Source organism: Alligator mississippiensis, chromosome 5 (assembly GCF_030867095.1).
Source record: "Alligator mississippiensis isolate rAllMis1 chromosome 5, rAllMis1, whole genome shotgun sequence".
NCBI lineage: Eukaryota > Metazoa > Chordata > Crocodylia > Alligatoridae > Alligator > Alligator mississippiensis.
Window position 1 is genome coordinate 154,768,557 of NC_081828.1, and position 12,530 is coordinate 154,781,086.

At 54.7% G+C, this 12,530-nt stretch overlaps 1 protein-coding gene across 4 annotated transcripts in view; it reads right to left on the bottom strand.

Moving 5' to 3' along the window:
* The window catches only part of CREB5 (cAMP responsive element binding protein 5), a 379,878-nt gene that overhangs the window by 99,225 nt on the left and 268,123 nt on the right, over positions 1-12,530 (bottom strand). The gene's annotated exons all lie outside the window — the stretch shown is intronic.

Here is a 12,530-nt window from a genome sequence, read left to right on the forward strand (position 1 = left end):
CCCAGGTACAGGCAGAGAGCAAGAACTGGCTGGATTGTGTGCTGCATGGGCAGGGGCAGGGTTGAGGGGATGGAGGAGCTCTTTGAGAAAGATGAGGAAAGAGAAGCTGAGAAACTTGATCTTTATTTGGATTTCTTAACCTGTAGGAAGTGAGGGAAGCTATCTTACTGGACAGAGAACTGAATCTATGTACTCTAGAGGGCAATCCAGAACTAGCAGAAGGATGGACTGCAAAAATCCTTAAAGGCCTTTCCTATCCCTAAGTTCGGCAGCTGTATGTGAACACTACAGAGTCACAGAAAACTCTTATTCAATAACATGTTGGTTGATTTTCAGTGCGACCAAACTAAAACAAGTACCATGACAACAGCTCACACCCCTACTACTCAGACACTCTGTGACAGTCCAATATACAGGCCTTTTGTACAATTCACCAGTTTTGTAATAACCTTAGGTGTTAGGCTGTTTGACAGAAACTTATTTTGGCCTGACCTATGCAATTTGTGCAAGTGATCCTCAGGGGACTACACAGTTTGAATTTTGCTTATATGTTCCAGAGCCAAAAATGTTTCTGAAATTGATTTAATGAGCCTGGGAATATGGGACTAAAGCAAAAGGGAATTATTTGTATTTATTAAAATGGCAAATAAGCTACCTCGCTGTCCCCAGTCTCACCTTTTATGTTGTTTGGCTTTGTGGGTCTACATATGCTTTACATGTTGTGACTTTTTTAAATTTAACCCCCCCTCCCCAGTATTTTCAGGTTGCTTTCCCTGCTAAAGCTCCTGCTAACTCCTTCCTGAGTGAGAGCTCTCCCAGCTCTACAGTGCCATCATACAGATTTGTTGCTTTAGGGCTGACCCCCCAAAAGCCTCCACTCTTCTTCTCACTAATAAAAGTTCTACATAATGAAGACACATCAGACTCATTTCTATTTTAGGAAAGCTTGACTTTGGCCAGATACTGCTATTTCTTCCACATTGAAAACAAGTCAGGATTAAAACACATACACAACTCACTGAGAACTACGGAGAACCCTCAAGATTGAAATTGCCTGAAATACTGAATTTGTCTGGTATTGGCACCATGATCTTTCTGGTTGCCACTTTATAGCTTCCAGAATCAAATAAATCAATGAAACAAAAATTATGCTCCTTTTTATGATGCAAGTGCCCTTTGTGCTCCATTCCCCTCTTCCCTTCCTGTTTCTGATAAAATGCTGAAGATGATGATGAACCTGATGGCTTGTCAGTCAGCACTGCTGGCTCAAAGATTTTAGGCCCTTAGTATACTAGTAAATAAGTTTGCTGGACAAAAAGCCTAGAACCACGGAACTGCTCTACACTGGGTGCATATACAGGTGCAATGAATTCAAAGCAATAAACTCTGGAGTAGTTTGAGCCAGAGTAAACTACTTCTGGGCACAGTATCTACATGTTCACCCACGACAGCAGCAATTTGAGCTGGGGTAGAGCAGTTTACACCAAGGCTAGGAGCATGGTGGGTCAGCCCTGGGCTCCAGGTGGAGGCAGAGGGCAGCAGAGAGGCTGGCTGGGGCACAAGGGTGCTTAAAGTGTGCAGCTGTGTGGCTAGGCAGCTGGCAGGAGTCTAGCCCTCCGCTAGCTGGGGACTGGGTGGAATTTATTGCATTTAAATCACAGTTAATTACCCAGCTGTAAGATATCTTATGATAATGTTAATTAATTTATTGTGGCCTAATAGCATCACATGTGTAGACGGTGACACTTTACTCCTAAGCTAATTAGTCTACTTTGCAGTTAAGTGCACATGTAAATGTGGCCACTGAGAACAAAATTCAGCTTCATTTTCAAAGATGGTCACAGCTCTACTTGACTTCATGGTAACATGCATGCCCCTAATGATTCTGAAAATTCTAGCTATAGAGAACCAACCAGAGATGGATTATTACCTGAAAGGGGCTCATCCTGCTTCAACTAAAGCCAGTGGAAACCCCCCATTGGTTTTAATATGACCAAGATCAGGATTCAGAAATACTGATTAAACAAGACTTTTAGAGATCAGTGGTTCTCAACCTTTGTAGACTTAAAGCAATCCTCATTAAATTCCAAAACTTTTGAATTGAGCATCATCCCATTTCAAAAACGAATGTATTACACCATTTACCTTTTTGGAGAGGGGATAGGCAGTGGAGGCATAGGAGCAGACAGGCAGGGAAAGCCTGCTTTTATCTGCTTATCTCATCATACTTCATTCATCTCCTCATGCTTCCTGCATTACCCTTCAAAAGATCTTGTGGCAACCCTCCCTGCCCCCACCCCATCCTGGTTGAGAATCACTGCTTTAAATGGTGAATGAAGTGTCCCCAGTATATGGATCAAGACACATCTGTCTGTCTGATACAAAATAAGCTGCTTGCTATGCTGAAAATCCCATCTGGACCATTTTTCTGTGTTGGCCAGTAACCACAAGCATGCTTTGTTGACTTCAGACTGAAACCTCCTAAACAATCTAGAGTATCTAGAGTGCTACCACTGTGCTTCAGCATTTGAAAAGTGCAGCAGGAACTACAAAGATAAAATTGCCAGATACAGGAGGAAGGGAAACAGTTTTGCACCAGAAATTGTACCTAAGAGAGGAGTACTGATGTAGGGACTAATTCAGTTCTGCAGAGGACTGCAATCACTTGACCTACAGTACTATTACTGAAACACATTGATTTTATTATAGTAGCCCACTTGCCTAGTTACTGCTTAGTACTTTAGAAATAGCCTCTAAAACCTAGAGCTTTAAAAAAGTGTGACTCTATCCAATTTCAGCATATTTGTTTATGCTTCACAGGATAAAAAAGAATGCACCAGACACTCTTTTCGAATCCCCTGCATAATTCCATAAGCCCAACCTGAACATGCAATACCCTAGATTTAACAATGTTATGGTTCCAGTATCACTAAAGTGCAGAACTCTCTAAGAAACTCAAGCTTTGTTTAGCCAAGTTAAGCACAGAGCTGAATCAAATTCTGGGGAAAAGAAAACTGGCACCTAAAGATAGTGGATGTTTTCCAATATAGTAAAGATCCTTGTTTGTATTTTGCTGACAATTCAGACATCTGCATGATGAGGGTAGATTATTATTATCAGTAGTAGACATTTATATTGTGGTAATGCCCAAAGGTCTCAATCAGGACTGGGACCTCACTGAGCTGGGCACTGTGTAAACATAGATAAGAGACAATTCTTGCCACAGAGTACATACAATCTAAAAGACACAAAACAGATGAAGGGTAGACGATGGAGATATATAAAAAAATGAATATGAAGAAGAATTAGCATGGCTTATTTAATAATATTTTTCTGGGGTTTTTTGCTTCCCTTTTATTATTATTTTTTAAAAGAGTGATATTTAAAAGAGATATGGTGGGGAATGACAGGAATGAGGGACTTAGTAAGAGGAAGGGAGTTGTTAAGAATAAGGAACGGGGGGGGGAAAAGAAAGAAAGAAAGAAAGAAAGAAAGAAAGAAAGACTTTGACTTTTAAGAGGCGTTTATTCCAGGGAGGGTGACAAATCGGGGCCAGTAAAGAGTATGTACAGGTTGGCCCGAACACCTGGGCCTCACGGACATGGTCCTGGGCTCACGGCCTGCAAGGCCTGCCCGTACACTCTAGACTAAAAAAACCATAGCGAGCCAAAGGTCTATTTACATATTTACATTTCTGCCAGTGGGGACACCCACGGGGGGCCTCAGGGCTCGACCTGCGTGAAGCAAAGTCCAAGGCCTCAGCCCGCTGGACGCATCGCCGCAGCTTGAGCAGCCGGGGGTGTTACAGGGCGAGGAGCAGGCGCCCTGCCTCGACTCAGCAGAGCGCCCCCTCGAGGGCCCAGCGTTCCTTGAAGGTGGGCACTGTCCGCCGCAGGACCGCGTGCTCAAACTCGAGCGAGAGGCGGGCCCGCACCAGCAGGCGGAAGAGCTGGAGGGCGTCGACCATCCCGGTCCCGGCGAGCCAGTTTCACCAGCTCTTCAGGGTGGCCATCTTGGCCTGGCCCAGCAGGAAGTTGGCCAGGCTGACCACGGCCCTCTCCGCTGCCCGGTAGGGGAAGGAGTGGACATAGACGTCCTCAGAGAAGTCCTGGCCAAGCGCCCGAAGCAGGTGGCAAAGAGCGGCTGCAGCCGGGGGCAGTCGAGGAACGCATGGAAAATGTCCTCGTCCGGCACCCCCGGGCAGAAGGGGCAGGCCGCCGAGGCTGCCGGGTCCAGGTGGCAAACAAAGGTGCTGGTGGCCAGGATGCCATGCACGAGCCGCCACTGCAGGTCGCTGGTCTTCTTGGCGGTGGGCACCTTATACAGCGTGTGCCATGCTGGGGTCCCGGGCCACACCAGGCGCTGCCACCACACAGTGTCAGGGCGGCCGGCCAGCATCTGGGCGTGCCGGGTGTGGACCACCCACATGTAGAGGCCCTTGCAGGGCAGGGTGCCAAAAGGGCAGCCCGTATTGCTGCTGGGGGGCACCGGGAGCCTAAGCAGCGTGTTGGGCTGCTCGGCCAGCTCACCGGGTACTGCTGGGATGACAGGCAGCAGTGGGAAGGCGTCGTGCGCGGCGGCCACGGCAGGGAGGGTCCGGCGAGCCTGGAGATGGACTTCCAGGGCAGTTGCTGCTTCCGTCAGGAGGGCGCCCCCAACGGTCCGCAGAAGCCAGCCCGCGGTGCGGACAAAGCGCAGCGCCAGCCGGGCAGCCAGGGCTTCGGGGTACAGCCAAGCCGACCGAGCAGGGTCCAGGAGGTGCTCCAGGCGGGTGGTGCGCGCCTCGATGAGGGCTGCCACGAGGCTGGCGGAGGCCAGGCTCAGCGCGACATGCTGCAGGGCCGGGTTGTAGACCAGGGGCTCCCGAAGCAGGTGCAGGAACCGAAGGTGCCTGGCCTGGGGGCAGAGATGGAAGGCCACCCGCCAGGCCCGCACCATACTGCGGTAGAACGGGGGAAGGACCGCCCCATTCAGGAAAGTGAGGTCCAGCAGAAACAGCTCCCAGTCAAAGCCGAGGCCCCCCACTCGCTGCAGGAACCGGCACGCCAGCTGCCGCCACGGGAGGTGGCCTTCGGTGTACAGGAGCCACTGGAGGGCCTGCAGCCGGTAGGCGGCCACCCGGCTGGCCAGGTCAATCAGGCCTTGGCCCCCTTCCCCGGTGGGCAGGTAGAGGGCAGCTCGGGGGAGCCAGTGGCATCCATCCCACAGGAAGTCGACCAGGAGCCGCTGCACTCTCTCCAGGAGCTCCAGCGGAGGGTCCAGCACCGCGCAGCGGTGCCACAGGGTGGCCGCCGCCAGGTTGTTGGCGACAAAGACCCGGCCGCGGTAAGAGAGGGCGGGCAGGCGCCAGCGCCAGCGCTGCAGGCGGGCCTCCACTTCCTCTGCCAGGTCCTCCCAGTTGCAGGCTGCAAAGGCCGGCGGCCCAGGAACATGCCTAGGGCTTTGAGGCCTTCCTGGCGCCAGGTGAGGCCTCCCGGCAGGTCCGGAGGCAGCGTGCTGGCCCACGTCTCCAGCAGGAAGGCGTCGCTCTTGCCCCAGTTGATGCGGGCCAAGGTGGTGAGCTCGTAGGCGCGTTGGCAGTCCACCAGGACCCACACGTCCTCCTGGCTGCCCAGGAAGACGGTCACATCATCTGCGTACGCCGTCAGCCAGAGTGGGGGGCCAGTGGCGGGGCCCGGCGCTGGTGGCAGGGCAAGGCCGGTCAGGCGACGTCGCAGAGCGTGCAGCAGCGGTTTGATGGCCAGGGCGTACAGCATGCCCGACAGGGGGCAGCCCTGGCGTATGCCACGGAGAACGGGGAGCACGGCGCACCGTTTACCTTGAGCAGGCCGGAGGCATCATGGTACAGGACCCGGAGCGCCACGGTGAAGAGCGGCCCGAAGCCAAAGGCCTCGAGGGTGCCGAACAGGTACCGGTGGTCGATGTGGTTGAAGGCCTTCTCCTGGTCCAGGGAGAGCATGCTGACGTCCAGGCCAAAAAGCTCCGCGGCCGTGAGCAGGTCACGCAGCAGGAACAAGTTGTCCTGGATGGTCCTGCCCGGCACGCAGTAGCTCTGCTCGGGCCCGATGACGGAGGCCATGACGGTGCGGAGATGGTTCACCAGCGCCTTGGCCAGGATCTTGTAGTTGACGCACAGGAGGGAGACGGGCCACCAGTTCTTCAGGCAGCTGAGGTCCCCCTTCTTGGGCAGCAGGGTGAGCACGGCCCGGTGGCAGCTGGTCGGCAGGGTCCTGTCGGTGAGGCCCTCGCGGAAGATGTGGAGGAGGCTGGGCCCGAGGAAGGGCCAGAAGGCTCTGTAAAATTCCACGGGCAGGCCGTCCAGGCCAGGGACCCTGCCCGAGGCGAGCCCCCCCACCGCGGCCTCTAGCTCTGCCAGGGAGAGTTCGCGCTCCAGGGCCTTGGCCTGCGAAGCGCCCAGGCGTGGCAGGTCCTGATGCAGCTCCTGGGCGGCCCGCGGACAGACGGGCTCAGCAGCAAACAAGTCCCAGTAGAAGGCGACGGCATGCTCCCACACTTGGCCTGGGTCTGTGAGCAGCCGGCCCTCCGGGGTCTTGAGGTGGTCCAGCGTCTTCGCCACGGCCCGCCGCCTCTCCAGGCCAAAAAAGAAGCCGGTCGGGGCGTCGGCCTCTGCCAGCTCCTGGCAGCGGGCACAGACCCGCACGCCGCAGGCCACACCCTCCGCCAGCTCTCGCAGGCATTTCTTGGGGGAGCGGAGGCTCTCAAGGAGTGCTGCGTCATTGCCCGCGTGGAGCAGGGCTGCCTCGAGCTCCGCCACGTCCTCCTCCAGCTCCTGGGTGCGGCAGCGGAGCTCGCTCGCCGCCAGCTGGCTGTACTGCTGGCAGAACACCCGGATCTGGACCTTCCCCACGTCCCACCACAGGCGCCAGGAGGGGTAGTCTGCTCGCGCTGCCTCCCAGCTCCTCCAGAGGTGGGCGAAGCAGTCCCTGAAGCAGGTGTCCTGCAGCAGGCTGACGTTGAGGCACCAGTGAGGGGCCCGCGTGCGTGCTCTGCCAGGCAGGCTCAGCTCACAGCAGACCAAGGCGTGGTCCAAGAGGCCCGATGGAACGATGCGGCTGCCGCGCAGCAACGACAGGTGGTGCTGGCCGATGTAGAGGTGGTCGAGGCGGGCCATGGTGAGCCCGCTGGCGCTCATCTTTGCCCACGTGTACTGTCGCGAGTCAGCGTGTAGGACCCGCCAGGTGTCGACGAGGTCCGCCGCCTCCAGCACAGTCCACAGCTTGCGGGCCGAAGGCAGGTGCGGTTCGGGCCCCGTCCGGTCTAGCAGCGCGTCAACGGTACAGTTGAAATCCCCGCCCATGGGGAGCAGGTCATCCTTCTTGCTGGCGTCACGCAAGAGGTTGCCCAGGGTCTCTAGGAAGGTGACCCTCTCTCCCCCGTTGGTGGCCGTGTAGACGTTGACAAGAAGCAGGCTCTGGTGTGCCAGGGTGATGTGGACGGTCAGCAGCCAGCTGGGGATGACCTCTCGTGCCACCGCCGAGTCGTACCGCAGCTGCGGCGAGAGGAGGGTCACCACTCCTGCGCTGAGGTTGGTGCCGTGGCTCAGGAACAAGCGGCCTCTCCAGGCAGCGTGCCAGTTGGCTTGAACGTATGCGTCGCTGTGCGTCTCCTGGAGGAAGGCGATCGCCAGGCGCTTCTGCTGCAGGCCCTCCAGGACGGCTGTCCACTTCACCGGGTCTCTGCAGCCATTGGTGTTGAGCGAGACAATTGTGGTAACCGCCATGAACAGGAGAAGAGGGAGGAAGGGTAGGCAGGGTACCGGTGGGAAAGAAGGTGACAGATGCCAGGCAGAAAAACCACGGAGACAGGGGAAAGGCCTAGCGTTGCCCTGCCCTATTCTGCGGGCCCGCCTCGGGCCCACACCTCCCTCACCCAGGTCACCAGCTTCTTGAGCCGGAAGGCATGCTGACGCGTGCCCGGGTCCCGGCGCATAAGCCTCGCCGCATCGCTAGCAGCACGGACAAACTGCACGGGGTACTCTTGGCCACGTTCCTCTGGCCCTTGGTCTGGTCCAAGAGGTTGAGGAGACCTCCATAGCTGGGGGCACCCAGGGGGGTTTCTCCAGAAGGAGGTGGATACTGCCGACCGAGAACCGGCGGGGCTGTACCCTGGGAGGGGACTTCCTGGTGAGACCGGTGAAAGTGCCCTCAATGGCCAGGCTCCCTAGCAGGCCCCCCTCTCTATCTGGGTCGAGGACCGTCTCGGGGAGATTGAGCCCCATCCGCTTTGGGGGGCAGATGTCGTCCCGCTCCTGGGGCCGCTTGCAGTGCTCAGAGGGCAGGAACTCCATCTCCTCCTCCTCATTGGCCCCAGCAGGCAGGGGAGCGGGCGGTGGGGTGGCAAGACCCTCCGCCATCTCTCCTGCCCGCTGCTGCTTGGGAGGCAGGCACTCTCCCCCTGCCTTGCTGCTCACAGGCCCCACTGGCTGGGATGGGGGCGAGGGGTTGCCAGACATCTCCGGGACACCCTCAGTCATGGCCGGAGGCGGCAGGGTTTCTGGGGGGGCAGGCAGAGCAGGCTCAGGTTCCCTGGGTGCCTTTTCCCCGGTGCTGTCCAAGACAGGCCCCGAAGAGGCAGGAGCTCCTTTAGACGCTCCTTTTTTCTTGTTCTTGTTCTTTGCTTTTTGGGGAGTAGCTGGCACCTCCCCCATAGGGGGCGGGCCAGGCTGCTTGGGTGTCACCACCTCCAGGTCCACCACCTCGGTTGGGGCAGGGGTGGAGGGGGGGTCTCGGGTGCTCCACCTGATGGGGCCCCAGCGCCCAAGACTCTAGCCATCCCGGGGAGAACTGGGACAGGAAGGGACTGGGAGGACTCCCCAGCCCCTCCACCGGAAGGGGCATCCGCTACGACAGGGGTGGGAGAAACCTGGGAGGATGTCCCAGGCCCCCCCCGGGTGGCATGCCACTGCCAGAGGGGTCGAGCCCCTCCGATGGAGCAGGGGCGGAGGGGGGCTTGGCAGGTCTCCCAACCCCACCCTTTGATGAGGGTCCCGCACCCGAGGTGGATGCGCCATCCTCCTGGGCAGGCGCAGCAGCCGGTGCCTCGGCTGACTGCCCAAACAGGCACTGGGCAGTTAGGTGGGAGCTGCCGCCGCAGCGGCGGCAGGAATTCCCACCCAGGGAGAAATACACCATGTAGGACCTCCCTTGCGAGGCAAAAGTCAAGGAGGGAGGCAGTTTCTGAGTGTCCCCCTTGAGAAGCATGAACGCCTGCCTCCAGAAGGACAGGATCTGCCTCAGCTTGGGGTTCCTACTCCCTATGGTCAGCCTGCACCAGGGGCTGGTGAGGACAACGTAGCGCTAGACCGCGTTGGTGAGGTCCCAGTCTGACAGGTGCGGGGGCACGTTGGAGGCCACCACCCGCACTGCCAGGGTCTCCAGGGGCGTGACCAAGTGGTGGATCCCCGAGACTTCCAGCCCCGCCGCACACACCTCCCTCACCAGGTTGGGAGAGCTCAAATAGATAATGGACACCGAATTGACCCGGGAGGCATACTGGACGCTCCGGCATCCCAGCAGGTCCACCAGAGCTCCGGCGCAGTCCTCCACCATGACGTGGAGAGGGGCATGCACCCACATGCCATGGCTGAGGGGAAGGTTCGCAGAGACATCCCCATGCCAAGTGCCTTGGCTGCTGGCAGGCATCCCGGCAGGAGAGGGTTAACTCTCTCCCGGGAAGGGGGGTGGGGGGGAAAGCCTCAGGCTGACGCTAGGGACTGGGACTGGGAGGGGGCTCAAAACGCCCCAAAATCGGCCTGAGGGGGGGCAGAGCAACCCTGCAGGAGCTCAGGGCAAGCCCCAAGGCAGGGGGAGATGGCAGGGACCAAGGTAAGGGGCCCTGGGGGGGGAGGCAGCAGGAATCACTGGGAGAACTCAGGCGGGGGTGGGGGAGGGGCAGAGACAACTGAGGCTGCCAGAGCCCAAGGGAAAAATGCTCAGAAAGCGGGGGGGAAGGGGGTCCCCAGGTACAGGGTGGGTAGAACGCACAAAAGGCACCTGAGCTGCAGGAGCTCAGAAGGGCTTCACCTGTTGGCAGCCATCTTGAAAGAAAGAAAGAAAGAAAGAAAGAAAGAAAGAAAGAAAGAAAGAAAGAAAGAAAGGGCAAGACAGACTTCACAATCTGACTAGCCATGACCATTTAAAGGTTTTAAAGGCATCATGGTAATGGTGGCCTTAATGTAGGTATTTGAAGGTAGTGGCCACACAGATTATGTGCATGTATTATATGTCTTATATCAGGGAGTATTTTTTCCTTATATGTAGAGGCAGTGTAGGAAAAGCTCAAAGGCCTGAGGGAGAAAGTGATTGGTGGATGATAACAGCTGGGAATGTTGGCAAAGAGAAAATGACTGCCTACACTGAAGTAAGATACTAGCAGCTAGACAAGGTAAGGTTAAGTTGTCAAATGTCTTAAAGATAAAAAAGCTTGTCGTAAGTTAAAAGGGGAAGAGAATGCCAGAAGAAGAGCTCAAAAAGGAAAGTTTATTTGGAAGGTAAATTTTAGAGTTGGAATTTTGAGCAGATAAGTCTGCTGCAATGAGTAGCAGGTTGCAATAGTCAAAATGTGAAACGATGTCAAGTGAGCTTAATCAAAAGCAACCAGGGGTATGATACGTAACACAGCTCTTCACTGTGCCATATGGTAATAAGTTGAATAACAAAAGCTACTCCTCTTCCTCAGATGCATAGGAGTTTTTTGTTTGTTTGTTTTCTAAATAATAGTGATGACTGCTTAATACTGAAGGACAAGAACTGAGGAAAGAGATAGATAAGATGTGAATAAACACTTATAGTTAGGGATCTACCCTATTCACAATTTTGCATTTTTCACAGGAACTGCAGAAAGAAAAACAACGAATAAACAAACGAACAAACAAACCAACCAACCGGTTTCCACGAGCCCTGCAAAAATGGTGATCCCCACAGTTTTGGCATGGAATCACCAAGGGAAAAAACACTTGCCAGAGCACTAAGGAAAACATGGTAATTCTTGCATCCAGAGCATGTGGTTTTACCGAGACAGTTAGTGAGAGACTGAGCCAGTGACATAGGCTCAGTAAAGGCACCAGTCAGAGAAGTGAGAGGATTACGGTGCCATCTTTCACACAGCCAGAGGCAATGTTTTCAGACAGGCAATGCTTTCTAAAGATGCTGAGTGAAAGGAACTCCCATAAAGCTAAGAACATTTCAGCTATGGATTGTGTAAGGCAGTACTCTGCAGGAACCTTGCATGGAGGCGGTGACAAAGTGTTCTGTTTATTGTGCAGTGTGCCTCTGGATGTGGCAAGGAAAAGCAGCATTGTTTATCATTTAGAGTCTGAAATGCATGTGAAGCAAAAGGTTGCTGCAGGGGTTGAAGGACAGAGCAAGAGACAAGCAACCATGTCCTTGATATTTAAAAGGGCCACTGAAAGCAGTGTGACAAGAAGAGAGGCGGCATTTGAGCTAGTTGCATTCATGACTGCAAATGTCCCTTTGCAGAAAATTGACAACCCTAAATTAAGGGAGTACTTGAAGACAAACATGCCAAATGGTGGATGTTTCCCATGTGTGGACAAGCTTTGCCAAGACTACCTACTGGCAATGATTTCTTCTCAGGTACAATCTACAAGAGCTGCATTGGCAGAATATAAATTTATCTTGACTGTAGATGAAGCCTCAGATCATCAAGAAAACTATGTCCTGCACTTTTTAGTTGTGCCTGGGACCTGGACAGACCATGACCTACCTGTTTTCCAAGCAGAACCAGTTCCCCTCTTGTCTGACAATTTTTCTATCACAGTGCAAACCATACTGAGAGCTGTTGTAAACCACGGCTTAGAATCCAACAAGATCTCACCGTTTCTGTCTGACAATGCCATGTATATGTGCTTTTTCTGATGTGCTCCAAGGAATGCTGCCCAATGCAATTCATGTCACCTACAATGCATACATTCTGTCTTTAGTGAGAGACATCTGGTGCACGTGGATAGCCTGGTTTCCTCCTTCAAAAAAGCCTTCAAACGTTGTCCAGGCCATAAGCTCTGGTACAAGGAGTCTGTCGCCAATCAAAGCGGGAATCTACATGTGACCAGTGGCGATGCATAGGGGGTGCACGCGCACCCCCTGAGCTTGGCAGTGCACCCCCTGCAAAAGGGCTTGCCACCTCCACCTCTTGCCACTGACACCGCCATTGGCATCTACAACAGATCCTTGATCACCACTGGCCACTGCTGATGCTGCTGGTGGCATCTACATTTGGTTGCTGACTGCCAGTCAGCACTCGCCACCCCTACTCCACCTCCACCGACAGCACCATGACCACTTGCAGGAGCTCACCACTTACTGCTGCCATGCTTCCACCACTGACAGCATTGCTGGCGCCTGTGGGAGCTTGCTGTGCTCTAGGGGCATGCAGCATTCATGCATATGGCTGTGCCACTTCTACCAGAGCCAGTGCTTACAAGGTAGAATTCATGGCTTAATGTGGTTTATTGCCACATCAAGAATATGAGGTACTACCAGTATTTTGTG